This window comes from Tachypleus tridentatus, chromosome 6 (assembly GCF_004210375.1).
Source record: "Tachypleus tridentatus isolate NWPU-2018 chromosome 6, ASM421037v1, whole genome shotgun sequence".
Classification (NCBI taxonomy): Eukaryota; Metazoa; Arthropoda; class Merostomata; order Xiphosura; family Limulidae; genus Tachypleus; species Tachypleus tridentatus.
Genome location: NC_134830.1, coordinates 155,675,603 through 155,700,346, shown reverse-complemented (window position 1 = coordinate 155,700,346; position 24,744 = coordinate 155,675,603). Strand labels below are relative to the sequence as shown.

At 30.9% G+C, this 24,744-nt stretch overlaps 1 protein-coding gene and 1 long non-coding RNA gene across 2 annotated transcripts in view; one reads left to right on the top strand and one right to left on the bottom strand.

Moving 5' to 3' along the window:
* The window catches only part of LOC143254135 (uncharacterized), a 73,638-nt gene that overhangs the window by 44,886 nt on the left and 4,008 nt on the right, over positions 1 to 24,744 (bottom strand). The window lies entirely within an intron of this gene.
* LOC143254134 (uncharacterized) lies at positions 2,148 to 15,471 on the top strand. Its single transcript, XR_013029969.1, has 2 exons — positions 2,148 to 2,445; positions 14,587 to 15,471. It is a non-coding gene; the product is annotated as an uncharacterized LOC143254134 (long non-coding RNA).

The window sequence follows — 24,744 nt, the reverse complement described above, 5'->3', positions numbered from 1 at the left end:
CATGCATCACAGTAAAACTGTAACCATGCAGGAAATATGGAAGTGTTAACGTAAAGTGAAGCTGTTTCAGTTACTTGAAAAGGAAACAACGAAAATAGGTCAATAGAAATATTTTTGTTGGAACTGGAATTGCCAAAAATGTAGAAATCTATAAATTTAAGTTTTATTTTCATAAATGTTCTTAAACCACGATTTAATTTGATAAATCAAAGTTTCCTATTAAAATTTTTCTGGAATACAGTGCCACCTAGTGTGACTCAGACAGCATAAAAAGAAAGAAAAAAAGATTGTTTTGTGTGTGTGTGTCACATGAGTGTGTGGCCCAATAATATCACTGCTTATGCAGTTTTGAATACTGTTCCTAAGATGTTTTCCAATATCACATAGATCTGATAATTTAAATTACATACAAGTTTTTTAGCTTTAAAAACAAATTTTCTGTAATTCACATACGTAGATATCGAAATTTATATATTTTTTATTCTATCGTGTAGAAATTGTTTACAAATTAGGGAGAAAACAATCTCTTAGTTGCATTTATTTATGATTTCCCTCATCATAATGACATTTTTTTAATATTATTTTCCTGAAGAAAAATATAAATAAACTGAAGAAAATAGAATAACATTGATAACAAGTGAATATATATTATGATTCATCTAGATGTTTTGTGGAAATATTCATCTTTTCTTTTTAAAACACATATTGCAGTTTGTCTTTTATATATCAACTTTGTAACAGGCTGACTCTCTAAAGCCACTTTTCTTTATCAAGTGTTGATTGCGTGCTTTGCCAGCTCGTTCACACTAAAACATGAAAACTTTATCTAACATGATAGTCAACTCTACGGAATTTGCAAAAGTACAGAATAAGCTGTAGGACATATGTTGTAATTAAAAAGAACACCTTTTCGATTTCTTTTGGAACCAATGTACAATTCACTCATTGTGTTCATAGACTGTGTTTCTTGCACTGGTGTTAATTCATTTAGCAATATTATTAGAATAAACTAGTGAACGTTTATATAAAATGATATGTAAAAAGAAAAAAATATACTTCCTAACAACCTAGAAGTAGGCAAGGCTTCTAATAGAGAAACATTAGCTGCTGTAGTACAGCATAATATAATTAATAGTAAACACCAGACACAAAATAGTAAAATAATTTGGAATACATTTCAAATATGAAGGAAAACATTATTATAGCGTAATAACATTCTAGAAAAATACAGAAATATATTTGTAGGAGAAGTGAACCTGGTCGTACAAAAAACGTTAAATACATAATAGGGTTAAATGACAATAAACATATAGCACACAGACCTCATAGAGTGTCAGAGAAACACAAGTGTGAGTAAAAACAGTGTGTAAAAGATGTGCTTGAACAGTGAGTAATAGAGGATGGTATGAGTCTGCATGCATCTTCGGTTGTATGTGTTCCTCAGAAGGACGGAAAATTAAGGTTTTGGGTAGAATTTGAAAAAGTGATTGTTGTAACAGTTGAAGACATTTATCTGTTACGTAGTGCACAGGAAACTTTAGAAAGCTTGAATAATAGAGAACACTTTTCGTCTATTCATTTCAAAGTGGATAGTGGTATACATAAAAGAGAAAGAGAAGGGTAGAACTGCTTTTGTGTTACTTTCAGAATGTACTTTTGTTTATGTAATGCTTCTTCAACATCCAAGAGATTAATGAACGTTGTATTATCAGATCTACAAGATTCAGAATGTTTCTGTTACTTTGATGATGTTATAGTGTTCGCTGCGGTTATGGAAGAACACTTAGAAATATTAAAACGTGTATTTGATAGATTACGAGAAGGAACTTCAAATATTAAACAAAAGAAAAATGTTGAAGTCGAATCTGATTACTCAAATAAACTAGATTTATCTTACGATGACGAAGAGTTAAGTGAAACCGAAATAGTAAATTAAAATTTAGATTACGTTAATACCATATTAGATGATGGAAGTGTTGACACAGCGTGTCAAGTGACGTCATGGTCCCTGCACCCAAGGACAGTATGTCAAGAACATCTATAACGAGGTTTGCTGATACTGTTACTGATGATTATAGCATAAGACCACATGGTCCTGATCAACTCAACCAGAAATATTCTTTACCCCCACAAGAAGACGAGTGAAGTGCAATTGACAAGTAGCTATACCTTGAATCAAAAATAACATTAATAGAGTTAAAGCTAGCTCTAGTGACGAAACTTGTGCTGTGCTACAAGCTCTTAACAATATGTTAAGCCATATGCGTAGCTGTAATTAGAACAACGTAGACAATATAGGATGTGTATGAACACTGCTATATAGTTCTATAAATATGTGTGTGTGGTTATAAGACACTTGTCTTTATATATTTTAGTAGTTGACATATGAGTAGGTTTAATTCGGTGATTATTCTACGGATAAGTGTTAAGAGAGCGGCACAGAATGTGAGTATTGTATCACTAAAATTTAAGACGGGCTTTATTTTTATTTAAGAAGGTTTTTATATTATCAAGACATAAGTGGATAATTGTTGAAAATATACCGTTTCCACAGTACGTTCGATTAATAGTTTGATTACGAGAAGAATTAATATTGTTCAAGTGAGTTGTCATGTTAGTTTCGATGATAGAGGTTCGGAAAATGTGTGTGTGTTTTTCTTATAGCAAAACCACACCGGGTTATCTGTTGAGCCCACCGAGGAGAATTGAACTCCTGATTTTTATGTTGTAAATCCATAGACATACCGCTGTGCTACCGGGTGGCGGTTCGGAAAATACGACGTAATGTTGTGTGACGAATTACGGATCAGCGATCCTATATTTAGTAAGGATCTTACGGCAAAGATTAATTAAGTTCTGTTAGACCTACGTTCGACAATATCTCATTAAGAAAGATTTTTATATTAGATTTAAAGGATATTAACGATAACTTTCCGATTTCTGATCGCACTCCACATAAACGTTGTTTAATAGACGCTGGGGGAAATGTTTTGAAATTTTTGTTTCGAAAAGTAACCATGGACGATTTATGTGAATTAAAGAGAAAATAGAACATCAAAGACAAGTATCTATAGAAATGGCTAATTTAAAGGGCGACTAAAATGAACTAATTAAATCAGGCACTTGAATTACATGACCACGAAATTAAAAAAGTGTCCCAAGCTCCAGTAAACATTACTACCACTTTGATACATACCAAAATAAGTCCGTCTGAGCTTCAAAAAGCAGGATCTGAAATGTTAGTTTTCAACTATAGTATTCAGAATAACTGAAAACAATTATCATTTACAGTTGGAAGTAGTGGGATTGAGTTATCTAAGTTAGTACAAGTATTGTATGAAGGTGTAAACAGAAAGTTGAGTTAAAACTTTATACTTCCAAATATATTTAAAAAAATATTATATGAATTTGAAAATACTTAGAATCTGTGAAGCCTACAAATAGAGAAGAGATTTATGTGCATTATTTACAAACTGAAGTAAAGACAGCCGCAGTAAAGGATACACTGTGAGTGTTTATAGAGATACTTTTATAACAACAGATAGAAGTTTCAAATTATATAGGATTATGTCCTTACCCTTACACTTTACCTTAAACCATTCGTTAACTCTAACTGTGGAAATGACAGAGGAATATATGCTGAAATATGTAGAAGGTCCATTTAGAGTATGTGACCCTGAGCTATGTAAAAATAGAATAATTATCACTAAACATTTTTTTTTTTTACAATATTAAGACACCGTGAACTTGATTATATTAAATGTAAAATAAGAGCTTGCCTTGTCGATACTAAGCCCTAAATAAAATATAAATCGGTTTCATTATCGAACTGAAGTAATTAAATTAAAGAATAGTGGATATCTCAGATTGGTTAGAACTTGTTCCACTCATATCCCATAAATTACATTATCCTATAGTTTTAAAAGTAAAACTAAATATGCAGGAAATCCGTTAAATATAAGAGTACCCGACGGGCAAGGACTTTTGATTATAAAAGAGTTACAGTTCATTCAAAATATAAATGTAGATTCAAATCTGAAAGGACTGTCAAACATATGAGATGAAATCTGAAACTTGCCCTGTTCGAGAGCTGGGTAAAGTATCAACAATTTCAACAGCATGTACACCATGTGAGAGCAACAGCAGAAGGAAGAAGCTTAGAAGGAAGAAGTTTACTGATTCAGTGATCATATTTGTAGCGATACTATTAAGTGGTTGTTTCGGGGTATTTCGTTAATTTTGTTTTTCGCCTAACTTTCTGCAGTGTAGACCGTAATAACCAAACGTAGAATGAAAACCTGTAAAAAAATAAATATCAAAATTCATTTTTTTTTATGAAACTATGACCATTAAAGCACAAACAAGCTACTGTTTTGGTCCATGAAGAAACTATGTAGATCGAAAGTTCTTTTACAGAGACATATAATATACAAACACACACAAACTAGTACGATGAAAATTAGCCTATCATATAACATTTTCTTAATAAAGCTTTAAGATTTTATTTTAAAATGTTCTTACATAGAACAGATTAAGTATAAAATAAATGACATTACTCATCTTAGTCTAAATCGTTTAGCCTAACTTCCATTAAAATTTTAACATTTTCTCCATAAAGCTTTAAGATTTTATTTTAAAATGTTCTTACATAGAACAGATTAAGTATAAAATAAATGACATTATTCATCTTAGTCTAAATCGTTTAGCCTAACTTCCATTAAAATGATAATGGAAATAACAAATAATTAATTAATTTAGTGAATTTAGTCAACATAAACGTTATTGTACTGATGTTGTGACAGATACCTCTCGAGGATCTTGCAACGCAAAATCTGAACAACAACTTTGATCTTGGCTGTTTTATTTTTCACAACTATTCCCTTAAGTTATGATAGCGCTATATCACCGCCACTTCACAAATACGCAAACTTCCAGATTACCTTTAACATGTTAACTAGATTACATCTAAGATCGTTCTTTTCTATCGGACAGTGGTATATCGGCGGACTAAGAACGCTAAAACCAGGTTTCTACACCAGTGGTTTTTCAGAACACAAATAGCCCATTGTGTCGCTTTGTGCTTAATTACAAACAAACTCTATATTTATGCTTAAGTTCCTTTGTATATTTATATACTAATTCAAGTAATTAATTACTGATAATAAAGAATTACACCTGATTATGGAATAATTGTATAATATACGGCATAATTTTAAGTGCTTTTGAACTTTTTTGTAAATCAGCTAAAAGGTTGTTTATTTAATTTCTCGAAGAACTGCTAGAGGGCCATAATCATTGTTTACTATCGTTGCTTTTGTTTATAATTTCAATATCATTTATTAAATCCAAGTTTGCCAAACTGAGTAACATCAGGGCTGAATAATTTTATTATTTAAATATCAACAGATCTTTCTTCCCAATCAATTTTCAAAATATAATCTAAAGATAGGTTTTAAGAATTTGTAAAACATATTTTCAGTAAACTTTACAAATTAAAAATATTATACACACACAATATATACATTCAATAACATTTCACATTGACACACTTTCCTTGTCAAAGGAGTAACACGATTGTAAGAGAGTTTAATTCAAGGTAGATCAGTGGCAATTCAGTTGGTGATAAACTCAGTAAATACTGTAAGAAGTAAACAAAACGCTTTTGTAAATGATAACATCAGGAGGTAAAAAGGATGGTTGTTTGTCTGAGTGTTTTGAATTTCGCGCAAAGCTACACGAAGAGTATACGCGCTAGCCATCCCTAATTTAGCAATGTGAAACTAGCGAAAAGCAGTTAGTCATCACCACCCACCGAAAACTATTGAACTACTTTTTTACCAGCGAATAGTGGGATTTACATTCACTTTATAACGTCCCCATGGCTGAAAATGCGAGTATGTTTGAAGTGATGGGATTTGAACTCGCGATCCTTGGAGCTTTTAGTATATCAAAAAGAAAATTCTATTTGGCCTGGCGCTACGTGATATTTTTTTCAAAATACTATTTTTTTTAACGTGGAGAAGTACTTAGTATTATATAGCAAAAAACGTGGTTCTGATACCCAAGATGGGCAGAACACAAATAGCCCTTTGTGTGTCTTTGTGCTTAATGACAGAACAACGACAAACAACAAAAGGTATATAATATTTATATATATGATCGCATGAGTAGTTTTCTGTGATTTATGTTCAAATACCAAAAGCTAGGAACAACGAAGGTAAATATACTTTCCTATCAGAACAGTACGGTTTTTTTTAATTTTACAATTATTAGAACAATACACATAAAAATATTTTGTTACTCTTCGCAGCTATATGCTTCCAGTATAGATACAACAGTGAATCTTTACTCTTTGGAAAATAGCATTCGTGCTGCTCTGCGGCTGACAGTGTTGACAGGCACTGTTTTAAACATACTTTATTTTGTGGTTTGCTTTTGACTATAATCAATAGCTTTGGTGAAGTTTTAAAAAATATTGGAAAACTAAATTGCATATCTTTGTACCTATTGTTCAAAAGCAATGAGAAAATATTTCCATTTTTCTAATGTTACTAACAGTATTTCTTTAATCATTTAGATAAGTACATTAGTTGCTTAATTAATTATATTAGTTTCGTCCCAACTTGTTTTCTTGCGTTGTGTAGTGAGAACAAGTACTCGTTGACGTAAATATCACATTCTACAGAAGAAAAAAACAAAAAACAAGGAGTCTCCAATGCAAAGGGTCGAACTAATTTGAACGCACAAATTGTTTTAAATATATTTTCAAGCCTTTATATAATCAACTCGGTCATTAAGCAACTTTTTCGCACTGAAAAAATTATTTAAAAAAACCATGATTTTCACAAAGTTTCGAAAAATAAACACAAAAATTTAAACATGCCATCACTGTTATTTCACTCCACTATATATTACCCGTCTTTTTTTCTTCTCAGCTTTCCAACACATACATTTTAATATCCATTACAAACGCCTTTTTTAGGTTAAACCAACCACATTAGTTACGTGGAAAAAATAAATCTTTTAGTGTTTTCTTTAACAATAATTTGTTGTTGTGAATTAAGCAGGAAGATATACAATGGGTTATCTGTACACCGCCAGCTACAGCTGTTGAAATCCGATTTTTAGTGAGGTGAGTCTGCAGACATATCGGTGTTCTACTGGAGAGTAGGGGTAATGAGACAAAGGATAATAAAGAATAAATTGACACTTCTAAATAAACCAGAAAGTGTTCACTTAGACGTGTCAATTTATTCTTTTATCTGTCAGTTTTATACACTTCTCTTCTATTTAAGTACCAAAAAAGAAATCAATATTTAACTTCTACAATAATAAAATCAATTAGAATAATCTCTTTGACCCCAGAATAATCTCCCAGTGATAAAACATCCATCAGTATAATGTTTAGAACAGGTAACAAGAATAAAACAGATAATTATATACAAACACTTAAAATAATCTATATTTATCATTCATATCACTTTAAACCATTATGTTATTTTGCCTCAGTGTGACCAGAAATCTTAACCTTTGACCCGAAAGATTCATCCCTAATGATCTCATATTGACTTTTTTCAAAAGTGACTCACGAAATAGTATATACAAATATTTCATGTTAAAATATAATATGAACACTCAAGATATTAGGGTCATGTGGTAAACAAAGTATAAATTAAAGTATGTTTTGTTTTTTTGTTTTTCACTTTTTTTAGTGCATTCAGTTTGTTTCCCAGAAATAAAAATATTAAAATACTCAACCGGAATTTTAAACTAATTGAAATTCTCTTGTGTTTTCTTTGATCTTGATAAACGTGATTTTAACGATTTCGATTACCAGACGACGATTTTAAGTAATTTTAAGCTTTGTTGTTTATATCATTATGTAGCAATTCACTTGATGCTAAGGTTTAAGTTTTCCTAGAAACCAAGAAAAAAACGGAACACTTGTTAATATAAAACACTTAACTATGAGATGATTGGATGTTGTTTTTCTCGTGTTGTGACGTCAATTGTAACGTAAGTTACAAAAGAAGTACTTTTTCATTCGTTCCAAAGCATATACTCTTCAAGATGCATGTCATATTCAAAAGAATCGTGGATAAATGACTCTGAAACATCATTTAAAGGCCCTTCCCAGTTTATTAGGATCCAATTTCTATTTGAAGCCATGAGAAAAAATTTTAAATACTTTTAAAAACTTTCTTTATTGATGTTACTTGAGACACGAAGTTTTCATCATCTCGTTTGCATTTAAGGGTCGAAGAGCTGAGTAAAAGTCTCAGTGTGATAACTGATATCTAACTAAAAAACTTGTCTTGAGTTTCGATTTCGTTCTAAACAATATGTTAGCACTTTTTTACAACCTTTACTTTTAATTTCGTGTCAAGTGAAGGCTCAGTGAAATTTAACAGGCTTAGGTACGCCTAACACGCATACGATACTGTCATATTGTTCATTTCAAAACATCCCTGCCATAAGTTATTAGACTTGACTGTTGATTTAGTAATAGTATTTGCATATTCTAATAAAATTATTGCAATGTCCGAAAAACTAAATGTGTCATACTTGACGTCAAAACATAAATCACACTTAGAATTCTTACACTTCGTTGTGAAAGTTGAGTTTGAAATTTTTGTGACGTATATTTTATTATCATACAAAAAACGACTTCCTATCTAAAGAAATACAAAGTATAGCATATTAGACCTCTTCTCAGATGAACCACCCATCCCAACCCCTAATCTCAAATTACATTTTATATAATGTTCCAGGATGCTGAACGTTTCGATACCCGTGGAAGACATATCCCAAGTAGACTTTTGTGTGCATTTGTACATAACTTCAAAAAAACAACTGAACTGAACTATCCAGTTACGGTTCATGTCAACAGGAACAAAACATTTTTGTGAATGAACATATGTTGACTCACATATTTATGTTTCGTTTGCTGCAACTGTTGAGTTATGTCTCCAGTTTTATAACGGATAGTGAGTGTGTGTTTGTATTTTCTTATAGCAAAGCCACATCGGGCTATCTGATGAGTCCACCGAGGAGTATCGAACACCCGATTTTAGTGTTGGTATTTCATAGACTTACCGCTGTACCAGCGGGGGAGAAGGTATAGTGAGAGCTATCGACTTCATGCAACACCTTTTCTGTTGTGGCAAGTTTTAATATTTGTGTCTTTCGTCAGTAAATATAAAGAACCGCTCGCTTTTCGTATGATTGCTACACAACCAAGTTAATAGGGTAAATAGTTACGAATTTTATTTGAATGAGCCAAATTATTACAATCGTTTCGTCTTACAAACATGCATCTTTTTATAGTCTTGTCTCAGGATTCAGGTGCGCCTAATTTTATTTTTCCGTACATGCGAAAAATCACGAAAAACTTTGTTTTAGGGACTTGAACGATTACATTAAACAACATACATATAATGAAGTGATTTTGTTTCCTTGGTTGGGACATAATACAAGTTTACTCAATAGGTGAATTCCATACATTCACATATCGCTGTTTACCAACTTATAATTGGCTAGCTGTAATCTAAAACAATAACTAGTTTAGTTGTGTGAATAGTTATCACATAACTTCAACGTGTTTTGTTTTAACTTCTCTCTATTATAAAGATGGTCATTATAAAACTTATTTATTTTGTTTCAAAAAGTTTGTTCTAAATAAGTATTTAATCCACATATTTTTCACAAAGAATTACATTATGACAATACAAAAAATAATATTATTATTTTCTTAGTATTTCACGAAACAAAATTTGTTGTGTATATTTTGTCATCACCTGTGTATGTCTCTGATGTTTTGTACTTGCATTAGATTACTTAGACAAAAATATGGATGGGAGGAAAACAATAAAATATGACGAAAGTTTGTAGAATGGACGGCAACTGCCTTTTGTGGTGAAACAAGTGTAGAGGACGACGTTTCGAAAGTCTTCCGTTTTGTTTGTTTGTTTTGGAATTTCGCACAAAGCTACTCGAGGGTTATCTGTGCTAACCGTCCCTAATTTAGCAGTGTAAGACTAGAGGGAAGGCAGCTGATCATCACCACCCACCGCCAACTCTTATGCTACTCTTTTACCAACGAATAGTGGGATTGGCCGTCACATTATAACGCCCCCATGGCTGAAAGAGCAAGCATGTTTGGCGCAAAGGGGATGCGAACTCGCGATTTTTAGATTACGAGTCGCACGCGTTAACATGCTTGACCATGCCAGGCGTAAGTCTTCCGCCTTTCGTCTACAAGTCGACTTGAAGACATATTAGTTTTACTACACGGTCAAATGTTTGATCCTGAGATTTATTAATTGTAGCGACAAAGGTGAAATTTGGTTTTCAGTGAAAAGTCAATAAAGATGTAAGATTTGATGAAGAATGTTTATAAACGTTTTTTCATGTATATTAAGAATAAATTATTTTAGAATATAAAAACAAAGATCAATATCTGATGCTACCATCTATTGGTACAAAAATATTAAAGAAGCGTTTCTCTCTGGTACTTCAAAGTGAATATCATTTTCTCCCACATTTCTGTTAGTTCCTATAACGGATGTCAAAACTATTACATTTCGCTGGTAAACACTGTTCATCATAAACTAAACACTATGATTACATGAGTCAAACTTTATTCAGTTTACAAGTTGAAACTAACTACTCTGTGGAATCAATAAATGACTCTAAATATTATAAAATTACACGTGACGTTTTTCTTTAATAAACCCATTGATTAATTTCATTATTCAAATAATTTTGTCCAAATATACTAATAACAAACTAGCCTAATTAAGCATATGATTCTGTAACGAAACGTGTTCCTGATAAAGGAGAAACACAGACAAATAGATTTACAAAAGTTTTCTTTTAACTTTAAATTACACTTTATTTCTTACTTTATTCAGATTATTGTTCTCTATTTTTTATTACGAGAAAATCAAACTAAATTTAAATGCAAAATCTAGTTATATCAAAATTCAGTTTACAATAATTTCAATATATTTTTCTTTCACTATATAACCTACGGGTTGTTGGTTGAACAAAAAAAAAGATTTCCCAACATCATTTTTTTCGGCGATAATCCAGTTTCTAAGAAGCTATAAAAATAAAAACACATATAAAGTTTAATATAAGTTAAATTAAAACGACAAAATTGTCCATGTTTTTAAATGTAAATTATTTAATTAACTTCAATAATGTTTCAAGGATTGGGGAAGTTTATTCGTGATGACGAGAAACCCACTTGAAGCAAATATTATCTCAAGACGTTTAGTATGGGTATTAAAACTTTTATTAAAACGAAGTAGACAACAACGTTTCTACCTATGTACGTGATATTCAGGATAACAAAGAGCTGCAAACTTTCTCTTTGTTTTCCTGAGAAAGTTGATCTTTGAAGACAAATGTAAATTATCTTGATTACTGTTGTAATTGGTTTCAATATGCACTGTACTTTTATCTATACATATATATATATAATTTTTCTATTTATATCAGTTCAATTCCCATTAAATGTTTTTATAACAGATAATATATATACATATATACATCAGTGGGATCTTGGGTAACAAATAATATATCACAGACGCTATTCTATTTATGAATCTCCTCCTCCTCCCTTTCAGCTAATTCTAAAGTAGAAGTTAAAATGTTCCATTCTTACCCTTTAATAAAATCGATGATTACTTATGCTGCACAAACACAACTGTTCTCTCTCTTTTCCCAACGACTTAACGATGACTTTAGTGACTTAAATCGCTAATATCTGATGTAGGTTCTATGTGATATATAAAGTTCAGATAGCCCACTATGTAATTTTTCATTAAATAAACAACGTGAGCTGATGACCTTATGTTTTTCATTTCATACCGTTACGTTTTAATTGGTAAAAATTTTAAGCTCTGAGACATTACACATTACTTAAAAATTATTTAAATATTCAACAATTTTAAAATCAGTAAAGTTTACAATGCAGCTTCTTTCAAAAAGTTAACAAAGCAGTAACGATATGGTATGATTGTTATGAAAAGAACAGAGTGTGCATTCTTTTATCTTGTGTGTTAATATTCTCATTAATATATAAAATATTAGTCACGAGTTTTGAAACTCTTCGGCTACACTTTCACCAATGATAGTGCAAGTATGTTTTATACGAAAGGGATTTGAACTAGTGATCCTCAGACACACGAGCCGAGAGGTGTGACCTGGTGGTTAAATTGATTAACTTTATTATTAGAAAAATGAAACTTTGAAACGTTTTCGTATTTAAATGTTGATGTACTAACTTATTTATACTAACTTGAACATCAAAATTAAGTGAGCTCTTACCAATTATTCTCAGCAAGAATGATTTGATGCGTCCAAATGTAGACTCTCATTCATTCTTAGCTCACTATCCAATCTTACTGCACTTTCTCTTCCTATTCTATGATACCTATTTGCTTGTTTTGCTCTTCGTGTTCCTCTTCCCAACCCACCTCTTAAGTTAGAGTCACTGTCAAAACCCAAATCTAAGCTTGTGTCTCTTCCAAACATATTCTTCTTGTATTTTCCATTTCCATCACCTTTTCTGAAACCTGGTTTCTTCTCAAAAGCACTTTTATTCCAACGTCTGTCAAGAGCTCTCCTATTTCCCCCCTATATCTCCGTAACCACTATAACCATTGTGGATGTTTCGAGTTATTTTGTTACTTCCATTTTTAGCGTAACTTCCTAGAGTGTAGACCGTAATCACCAAAACTAAAATGAAATTCTGTAAAAAAATAAATGAAACTATGACCATTAAACAATCAAGTTACTTGCTTTTATCTTAAGAAAATTCTATAGATCCAAAGTTATTTTACAGAGACAAACAGTTACATAAACACACATAAACTAGTACGATGTAAATTAGCTTATCCTATAACTTCCCCATAAATTTTCAACTTTTATTGCGAAATATTCATACATGGAACAGATTAAGAAAAAAAATAAATGGCATTATTCATGTTAAGTCTAAATCGTTTAGCCTAATTTGTATTCATAACTGTAATAGAAATGACTGATTAATTTAGTGAATCGTGTCAACATAATGATTATTTTACTGGTGTTATGACATTTTCCGCTCTTGTAAGTTATGTAACTTGGTGGGAATTTCAACACAGTTTTATTGTTTTATATGATGAGAGCGTTTTTTACAGTATTGTTTTACTGGGATTTCTGTTATACTGAAATTAAATACCTTTCTAAGAATTACGTTATCAATTTATATTTCACTAAAAATGTAATGATATCAGGTCACTAATGAACAGAAATTAATTTTGGTCTATTTATCTGAAATTATTTTGCCACTTCTCATACTGGAATGATACCATGCTACAAATAAAACTATTTGTTTCCGGTGAGCTGTGCTCGAGTTTAACCGATAAGTATCTTTCTGAATAAGCTGTAAAACACTTACCACTTGCCTCATTTTCATTAGACTGCAATAACCTAAAAGACATTGATATCAGCTGTATGGTAGTTAGTTATGTTAATAATGTTCTTCATATTTACGTACTTATATAATGTATTGTTATCACGCAATCATTGTGAAGGACAGAGCTCTGAGTTACGAAACGATGAAAACTCAGATTACTACTTACTTTTTTTAATATTATACAAAGGTCATACTTTATAGTTGGTTTTTCTTCAGATGTATTGACAAACGAATTTAAATCACAAATCAACGCTACAAACTTTATGGAAATGTTTTTAGTTTTCTTTCTGATACTGATGTATTTTCAAAGTACGATATCGTGTTGAATAAGCCTGATGGGGTTTATATAACTTCATCCAAGAGTAAAATACAATTTTATTACAATCTGAATTATTTTGCGTAAAAACTTTAATTTGTTTATTTTTATTTTACACATTATTATTATTTATATGTTTGTCACACTCAAACGAGTTTAGGTTAGGTTCAGACACGTTATCTTTTATTCAATTTTATTCAAAGTTATACGTTATACGGCGCATTCAATAATTACATCTTAAAGTTTTATTGTTCTATGTTTCACAGTAGAGACAACTGAATATACGGAATATTCAGCAGAGAGACCGATGTGGCTTTACAATAATAAAAACACGCAAACACAACTGAATATAAATAAACTTTCCGAACGTTAATTTTTATTGTCACATACTTATTTAATAACATTTTTTTAGGTGGTATAGCATGTATGATTAACAGCTCATGTTCTCATTAAATAAGTTTATCTTTCTTCATTACTGTTTCAATTAAAATTTGTAAACTGATCTGAAATCCATGCAAATGTTTACTTTACTTTACTATCTTGTTTTCGAGTAAATGATACGTGAATCGTATAGAATGTTTTATTCTTCTTTTAACTATAGATACACTATCTTTATTGATTATAATATCTGTAATATAAGTTATGTTGTATCGGATGTATCGCTAGATTTCTTATAAAATTCTGGACCTTATTGGTTCACCAAATCAGAAGCTAGTGAATATAATAATACTGTTTGACTTTTAACAGTTTTGATGAATCTCATTAAATTGTACAATAACATGGTACACTGTTTTCTATATTGCAGGTAATCTGTAGCGATGCAGGAAATATGGAAGTGTTAATGTAAAGTTAAGCCAAAGAGCTCGTTGTACAATACTGTTTCAGTTCATTATTGAAAAGGAAACGACGAAAATATGTCAATAGTAATATTTTCTATTGGGACTGGAATTGCTAAAAGTGAGAAATCTATAAACTTAAGTTTTGATTTTTTAAAATATTCTGAAATCATGATTTCATTTGATGAATATTTCTTATCAAAGATTGAGGAATGTAGTGCCTTTTTTGTGTATGTGCCTGCAGACCAATGAGATTTTGATTTAAGATCATGATAAAATCATATCTAATAATGATTTCTGACTGTAGATGATGGTGAAGCACCAACAGTGAATTTATTTAGTCTTACCGCCACTGCTTTCATTTCTAAAAATAAAAACAGATGAGCAGATGTCATGGTATCTTATAGAAAAATGTATTATCAAAGAAAGCTTCGACTGTCACCAATCCTACTTCATATCCCATAAATTCACTTTGAGGATTGGCTAATTAAATTTTAAAATTGATCTAATGATGTTACGTGAGTGTGTGGCCAAATAATTTGTGATTTAGATAATGTGGTTACTGAACAAAATAATGATGACTTAATAATAACTTGCTTGCCTGATCAAAAACCGGAAACGATTCCTGAAGCATTTGTTAATAACATAACAGCCAGACACGGTCAGTACTTACTGACGGATAGAGATAGTAACTTCGTATCCAAGATAGTAAAAGACAGTAATCAGTTGTTAGGTGTCCAGTAAACTGAAATAAATTCAGAACGCAGACAGCCCATTGTTTGTGCTTGTGTTCAAAAGTCATCTATACATTGTATTAATACCTTTGAAATAAAGATCAATAAGTTGGTTTGTTTCATATTGTTTGTTTATGATTTCTGTTGTATTGTTTGTTTATGATTTTTGTTGTATTGTTTGTTTCTGTTAAATAGACTTGTATTACATTGTTTATAACAAGTAAATTTGCATTATATTGTTTGTTTATAACAAGTAGATTTGTTTGCTGTTGTTTGCTTATGACTGGTGGATTCGATTTTTATTGTTTGTCTATAACTGGTACATTTTTATAATATTGTTTGTTTATAATAATTATAAAAAATTAAAGATAATAAATACCAAAACAAGCGTAAAAGTAATATCTTACGTCGGTTCGTTTTACTTGGGGTAAAATGAAGCTTTTACATTCATTGTTTATATTAATGTTATGATTATTAATACCCCAGCGTTTTATGCTCAATTCTGATAACTTATAACATTAAAATTCAGACTTCGAAACCCACAGTAGGTGGAACACAGGTAGATATTATGTAAAAAGTTTACATATAACGGCAAACAAAAGCAGCATCAGCTTATTACATCTTCATGAAGAAATAAACATAATTTGCTTCATAATATTTCTTTAAAAATTGGAAAACTAAATTGTATATCTTTGGGCCAATTGTTCAGAAGCAATGAGAAAATATTTCCATTCCTCCAGTGTTGCTAACAGTTTTTGTTTAATCACTTAGATAAGCACTACAATTGCTTAATTAATTATCTCAGTTTCGTCTCAACTTGTTTTCTTGAGTTGTGTAGTTAGAACAAGTAGTCTTTGACGTAGCTATGACATCCCAAAAAGAGAAAAAAAAAGTCTCCAATGCGCAAGGGTGGCACTAATTGATACAAAAAGTTTTAAATAGGTTTTCAAGTCTTCAGATAATCAACTCGTTCATTGAGCAACTTTTCACTCTGAAAAATCTATTTAAGAAAACAAACATGATTTTTTAGTAAGTTTCGAAAATAAACAAACGCAATTTAATCATGTCATTGCTGTTATTTCACTCCAGTATACATTAAGCATCTTTTTTTTTCTCAGATTTCAAACTCATGCATTTTAATATCCATTACTACAAGTGCCTGTTTGAGGTCAAACCAGCATGTTAGTCACGTGGACAAAATGAATCCTTCAGTGTTTTGCTTGATAATAATTTCTTGTTTGGAATTAAGCAGGAAGATACATAATGGGCTATCTGTGTTCCGCCAACTACATGTATTTAAAACTGGTTTTTAGTGAGGTGAGTCTGCAGACATACCGGTGTACCACTGGGGTGGGAATTAGACAAAGGATAATAAAGAATAAATTGACACTTCTCAATAAACCAGAATGTGTTCACTTGGACGTGTCAATTTAATCTTTTATCTGTCAGTTTTATTCACTTCTCTTCTGTTTAAGCATGCAAAAGAAAATCAATATTTAACTTCTAGAATAACAAAATTAATTAGAATAATCTCTTTAACCCCAGAATAATCTTCCAGTGATAAAAACATCCATCAGTATAATGTTTAGAACAGGTAACAAGAATAAAACAGACATATATATCCAAACACTTAAAATAATTAATATCTAATATTCAAAAAGTACTGTATTATTTTGCTTCAGTGTCACCAGAATTTTTTACCTTTGACACGAAAGATTCATCCCTTTTGAACTCATATTCACCTTTTCAAAAGTAATTCACGAAATAGTATGTACAAATGTTTCATGTTGAAATATAATCTGAACAATCAAGACATTGGGGTTATGTGGTAAACAATGTAAAAATTATGGCATATTTTTGTTTTTCACTTTTTTATTAGTGCATTTCGTTTGTTTCCCAGAAATAGAAATATTGAAATACTCAAATAGAATTATAAACTAGTTCAAATTCTCTTCGATTTGTTCGATTTTGTTAAACATGATTTTAACGATTTCCATTACCAGACAACAATTTTAAGTTATTTTACGTTTCGTTGTTTCTTTCATTATTTAGCAATTCACTTGATGTTTATGTTTAAGTGCTGCTCGAAACATTTAAAAACAATCTTTATTGATGTTACTTGAAACATGGAGTTTTCAGCATCTCGTTTGCGTTTAAGGGTCGAATACTTTCAGACGTTTAGAAGAATGTCAAGAGCCTAGAGTGTACTAGAAAGTTCTGAGTAGAAGTCTCAGTGTGATAACTGATATCTAACTAAACAACTTGTTTTGAATTTTGAGTTCGTTCAAAATAACATGTTGGCACTGAGTAAAACCTTTACTTTTAATTTCGTGAAATGCGAAAACTCAGTCATATTTAACAGGCTTAATTAAGCCTAACACGCAAAGTTGTAGGTGTTACTTTAAAGTAATATCTTTATTACTATACTTTGTTACTATAAAGTAATATGAGATACTCTCATATGGTTCATTTCAAGACATCCATGCCACAATTTATTAGACTGGCCTGTTGGTGTAGTAATAGTATTTGTATATTGTAATAAAATTATTGCAATATCCGAAAAAACTAAATCTGTCTTTCTTAATACTTGACGTCAAAACATAAATCACACTTAGAATTCTTACACTTCGTTTTAAAAGTTGAGTTTGAATTTTGAGAGATATCTTCTTATGATAATACAAAAAACGACTTTCTATTAAAAGGAGAACATACAAAGTATAGAAATTTAGAACCACACACGCGCTAGCCGTCTATAATTTAGGAATGTAAGAAGGCAAATAGTCATCACCACCCACTGCCCACTCTTGAGTTACTCTTTTAACAATGAATAGAGGGATTGACTGTCACATTATAATGCCTCAAGGGTGAAAGGGCGAGCATGTTTGGTGCCACTGGTGTTTAGTCATGAAAATATGAAAAAAATATATATTTCGTTAAACTGGATATGTTTCGTCTTTACCTTTTCAACATTCTTAAATTTAATAACAATACCAAAATTAACTCGGTTTAATATTTTGTAGACCCCAATCTATTGCTTGTTACGTTTTTTTTTCAACACCAAGATAATTAAAGTTGGCTTTTCAGTTAATTTTTTTGTTACCTGAAATATATCGCCCTCTAGTGGCACAGAGAAAGATCTGCGGATTTACAAAACTAGAAAACGGCTTTCTATAAACGTGGTGAACAAAGCACAGATTGCCCTTTGCGTAGCTTTGTGTTTAACATCAAATAATCCTGAGATATATCCACCACAATCAACATAAGTAAATGTCGTATGTAATTAATTTATGAAATAAGTATCGAAACTTTCACAAGGACAAGATATTTCAGCGGTTACATTAAATATGACGTACGATGTTACATACAACTTTGTTATCAAAATAACTGACATTGTTACGTAGAACTGAATGTACAAGAGCCTCTTAAACGTACACAAAGAAAGCTGAGAAAAAAAATGCAGCTTAACAACAGTCAAATAATCATTCAACTTTTGCTTTGACGTAAAGTTTGTTGCTACTGATAGTTAATATTCTATACAGTTGTTGGGATGGTGTATCCTTTAGAAATAGAGTTAAAACTTGGTTTAGTTTCGTTTGTTTGGGTATTTCGTGCAAAGCTACACGGGGGTTACCTGCATTACCTACCCCTAATTTAGCAGTATAAGACTAGAAGGAAGGCAACTTTTCATCATCATCTATCCTTAGTCCTAGGCTACTCTTTTAACAACAAATAATGAGATTGCAGGTCACATTATATCGTCCACATAGCTGAAAGAGCGACCATATTTCTTGTGACGGGGATTCGAACCCGGGACCCTCAGATTAGGAGTCGAGCTGTCTCCCAAAGTGGCAGCTAAAACTTAACACGAAAACAAAGATGAAATATGAAGTTTTGAATTTAAATTTATATGTTCCTCGAGATTAGATCATGATGTTCTAGTAATCTATGAACAATTTAAGAGCCATATCGTTTCTTCATCGGCCTCGATAGGTGCTAAATCGTTTCTCGGAGGAACCATCTTACCCTCAACTCGTTCCAAATGAAATTTTGTATATTGTCCCAGGATGTTAAACGAAACAGAATAAAAGATATTTTTCGACTGGGTCGTTTTTTTCAGAAATATCTTTCATTTACATAAATTATTCGTATTTGTTTAAGTTTTACTTCATAATTAACTGAACTAGCGTATAAGAACTAAACTTTTATCCCTCTATCTGAGGGTGCGAGTCCTTTCTTACAGCAAAGCCACATCAGGATATCTGCTGAGTCCACCGAAGGAAATCGAATCCCTGATTTTAACGTTGTATAATTGCAGACGTACTGCTGTACCAGCGAGGGTCTCCTACAACTTTTAACAATTTTGATAAATCTTATTAAATAGAACAATACAATATGAAACTGTTTTTCTTCATCACAGTAAAACTGTAACCATGCAAGAAATATGGAAGTGTTAAAGTAAAGTAAAGCTGTTTCAGTAACTTATTCAAGAGGAAACAACAAAAATAGGTCAATAAAATATTATATTTTGGGAATTGCAAAATATGTAGAAATCAATGAATTCAAGTTTAATTTTTTTAATATTTTGAAATCAGGATTTCATTTAATAAATGGAAGTTTCAATAAAAAAAATTTCTGGAATATAGTGCCATCTAGTGTGACTCAGAGAATATAAAAGGAAATTTAAAAAAGATTTTTATCACGTATATGTTAGCTGACAAAAAATATTTTAATTTAAGATTATGGTAAAATCACATCTAATAATGATTTCTGACTGTATATGGTAGAATCAATAGCGAAGTTTAATTAGTCTAATAGTAAAGCATCTACAGTGAACTTTATTAGTCTGACAGCCACTGCTTTCATTTGTGAAAATGAAAATAGGTCGTAAGATGTCAATAATATGTAGTAAAAAAATTGTATTATGAATGAAAGATTCTACAGTCGCCAATCGTACATCATATCTCATAACCGTATTTTGAGACGTGTTTATACACGATAAACATAGTTTGCGAAATAATATTTACCTAAGCCATTTGATACCACATACATTACAGATATCATACATTAAATACATTACAGACATTATAATCAATAAAGTAAGTGAAACTAACCTTAAAAGAACAACATAACATACTTTACGAAGTACGTATCAATGACTTGGAAAAAAGATAATTAGGTATATTAAACATTTGCAATGATTCCAGTTATGTTTACATGACCTAAAACAGCTGTTAATTGAAACTATAACGTGCATAAAAATCGTATTTAATGTGAACTCGAGTTGTTAATCACACATGATATACCAACTGGAAAAAAGTTGTTATAAAATAAGTTCCTGTCAATGAAAAGCAGCCTAACCAAAACTAAGAAGAAAAGTTTTACATAACATAACGTAACTGTATCTAATCTAAACATAAAAGGAACGTATGATAGATAGATAAATAAATAATAATAAATTGATAAATTAAAAAAAACAAATTAAAATTTCACATTAAATAATTAAGATTGTAATGAAGAGAAACAAATAACTCTGTAATTTACTTTTGAACGAACTGACGATATAAACACCATAAACATTTTTTGTCATGATGTCGGACTTTGAAAGTAATCAGTATCATAAATAAAATGAAAAACATTACTATTAAATTTACGGCGTTAATTTATATTCGTTTGCTAATACATCTGAAGAAAAAGATAATTTTAGAGTACGAAATTTGTATGAACGAAAACCATTGAGTTGAAAGTTACATCATAGCAGTTTCGTAACTCACCGCTATGGCCTTAGGTATGATTGTGTCGTATCACCACATTATTGTAAATATGAAAAGTTGAAGAATACTTTTAACATAACCAACTAACTTACAGCTGATATCAACGTCTTTTACCTTATCGCAATCTAATGAAGATAAGAACATTGGTTAGTATTCTATAAGTCAATTATCGGTTAAACTGGGACAATATAACTCAACGAAGACAAAATTGTATTTCAGTGATGTCGAGAAAACCCAATTGTTGAGAAATATATATGCAAAAACGGCTCGATTTGGTTGAGAAAATATTTTACGTAGAAGAGCGAACAACGTTTCGACCTTCTTTCATCGTCAGGTTCACAAAGTAGGAGGTAACTGACCGGAAGCTGACCACATGTTTGGAAGGGTTTGTGTAACTGAGTGTCGGAAGGTAGAGGGCGGTGTTAGATGTTTAAATATATAATAATCTTATTATATTTGATATAGGTATAAAGGCGTTCCTTTATATTGGTTTATTTTGGGTTTTGTTGTTGTATATGTAAGGCTTCTTTAATTTTGCGTTTGTTTATATTTGTTTTTTATTTAGTATTTGAGTGTTTTCTATGGGTATGTTGTGTTTATTTGACTTGCAGTGTTCGAAAACGTGTGAAGGTGACTTTTATGTTCTTTGAATCTGGTTTCTATTTTTCAACTTGTTTCTCCCAATATAGAAGTCGTGGCAGTTATCACATTGTATTTTATAAATAATGTTGGTGTGGTGTTTGTCAATGTAGTTTTTACATAGTTTAGACCTCAGTTTTTTTGTGCCTGGTTTTTGAATAAATTTGGTATTAACTGGAATGTCATATTTTGTTACTAGTTTTGCCAAATGTTGGTGATTTGTCTGCTGATGTCGGGAATATATGGTATGCAGCAGTATATGGTTTCATGATTTGTTGATTCGTGAGATATATTTACTTTTGTTGGTTTATTTTGCTTTCTCTCTAGGTGTGTGCGTATAATGTTTTCTACGGTTTGTCAATCACATTAAATCTATACATCCCAACATTAACTTCACATGTAAACAGGAAGAAAGCAATCAAATATCATTTCTTAACCTCAAAATTACAAGAAACGACACACAATTCAAAACAGAAATCCACCGAAAAATCAACCATACTGGACTATACATTCCTTGAAACTCAGAACATGAAACAAAACAAAAACTCAACATACTAAGAAACCAAATAAACACAGCCATAAAACTATGCTCACCAGAAAAAATCAACAATGAATTTGAGAAAATTAAACGATACTTCATCAACATCAATAAGTTTCCTCCACAAACTGTACAAAAATTTATAAAATACAATGTGATAACTGCTACGATTTCTATGTCAGAGAAACAAGTAGAAAAATGGAAACCAGATTCAAAGAACATAAAAAAGTCACCTTCACACGTTTTCGAACACTGCAAGTCAAATAAACACAACATAACTATAGAAAACACTCAAATACTAAATAAAAAAACCAAACATAAACAAACGCAAAATTAAAGAAGCCTTACTTATGCAACAACTTAAACCCAAAATAAACCAATATAAAGGAATGCCTTTATATCTATATTAAATTTAATAAAATTATTATATATTCAAATATCTAACACCGCCCTCTACATTCCGACTCTCAGATACACAACCCCTTCCAAACATGTGGTCAGCTTCCGGTCAGTTACCTTTTTTTTTTTTTAACCTGACGATGACCGAAGAAGGTCGAAACGTTGTTCGCTCTTCTACGTAAAATATTTTCTCAACCCAAACGAGCCGTTTTTGCATATGAAATAATAGTATTTGTTGCATGGTATCATTTCAGTATGAGAAGTGGCATTCCCCTGAGTTGAGTAATGCCAGATAACTAGACTAAAATTAATTTCTAATGATAAGATACCATATATCATTATGGGACATATTTAGAGAAATATAAATTGATAACATAATGTTTAGTAAAATATTCAGGTGTAGTATAACAGATATACCAGTAAAACAACACTGTGACAAATGTTCTCAGCGTATGAAACAACAAACAGGAAGAATTATGTTGAATTACCCGCTAAGCTCCTCGTGTGGAATCTGTCAAAACAACAGTAAAATGATGTTTATGTTGACTACATTCACTAAATTAATCAATGATCTGTAATGTCAATTACATTTATTAATGTAAGTTAAGCGAAATGATTTAGACTAAGGATGAATAATTTTATTTGATTTATATTTAATCTAATCTATCATATCATTTTTCTTACATCTCTGGTAGTTCTTATAAATGATATTAAACATATTACGTTGTTGGTGAAAACTGTTCATCATGAAATAATCGTCATGTTTACATGAATCTAACATTTGTTCAGTTTAGAAACTGAAATCTAGTACATCGTGGCCTCACCAAATGAACCTAAATATCATAAAATTACACGTGTTTTTTTCTTTAATAAATCAATTGTATTAATTTTGTTATTCAAATATTTTTGTCAAATATCTTAATTAGTATAAGGATACGAAGCAAATTTGTAAAATCTGAACTTTTAAATAGAGATACAAAGACTTTCATGAATAAAAATAATAAAATGTCAGAAAAATTTTGAGAATTTGAAAATAACCAGATCATAAATAGATCCATTCATATATTCTTGCTATTAATACACGTACTTAACAACACCAAGAGATGTAACAATAATAAACCATACTTGTTTGATGTACCTTGTGACAAAAGCTTACAGAAACATACTTGTGCAGTTTAAATTCTTTACAGGAACACCCTTGATTGTTTATATTATATACAGAAACATATTTTTGATAGTTTGTACTATTTTCAGAAACTTCTTCGTATAGTCTCTATTATTTAAAGAAACATATTGTCTATACTATTCTACAGCCCATGGGATTGATGATTCGTTTAAATGTTGTTTCCTTTACTCAATATCTTTGTGGTATAACATTAACGCCAAAGTTTCCCTGACTCAGACTGGAAATATATTTTAAAGAAAACTACCCACCAGTAAGCATATCCTTCTGTATTGAACCGTGTTAATGGTAAAGGAGAAACACACACCAACAAATTCTCTAAAGATGTTTTAAAGTATAAATTACTTTTCATTTTCTATTTTAAAAAAGTCGAACTTAATTTCAATCAAGTTTTTTTTATTTAACAATTCAGTTTACAAAGCTACTGAGTGGGCTACCTGGACGTGCCCACAACGATTATCAATTCGCGATTTCCATTGGTGTGAATCCGCAGACATCTCGCTGAGACACTTGGGGATAAATGTTGGTCAATCGTTTCTATCCAAAAATTATAAACTGTTTAATCATTTTACCTACTTTCAATTTTGTATTCCTAAATTGGTTTGCTTCTTTCTTTTTAATTTCACGGAGGTCTAAATTAGGGCTATCTGCGTATCCGTCTCTAATTTACCAGTGTAAAGCAACTATTAAACTAGTATATTACCAATGAATAGTAGGATTGACAGTTATCATTGTCATTTCTATACAAGTGAAAGAGTTAGACGGATATTTGAACCCACGACCCTCACGCTACCAATCAAGCGGCATGTCCAGTTAGTTAATTTTTTTTTAACATTCTTACGAGAAAAGTGAAATTTCTCAAC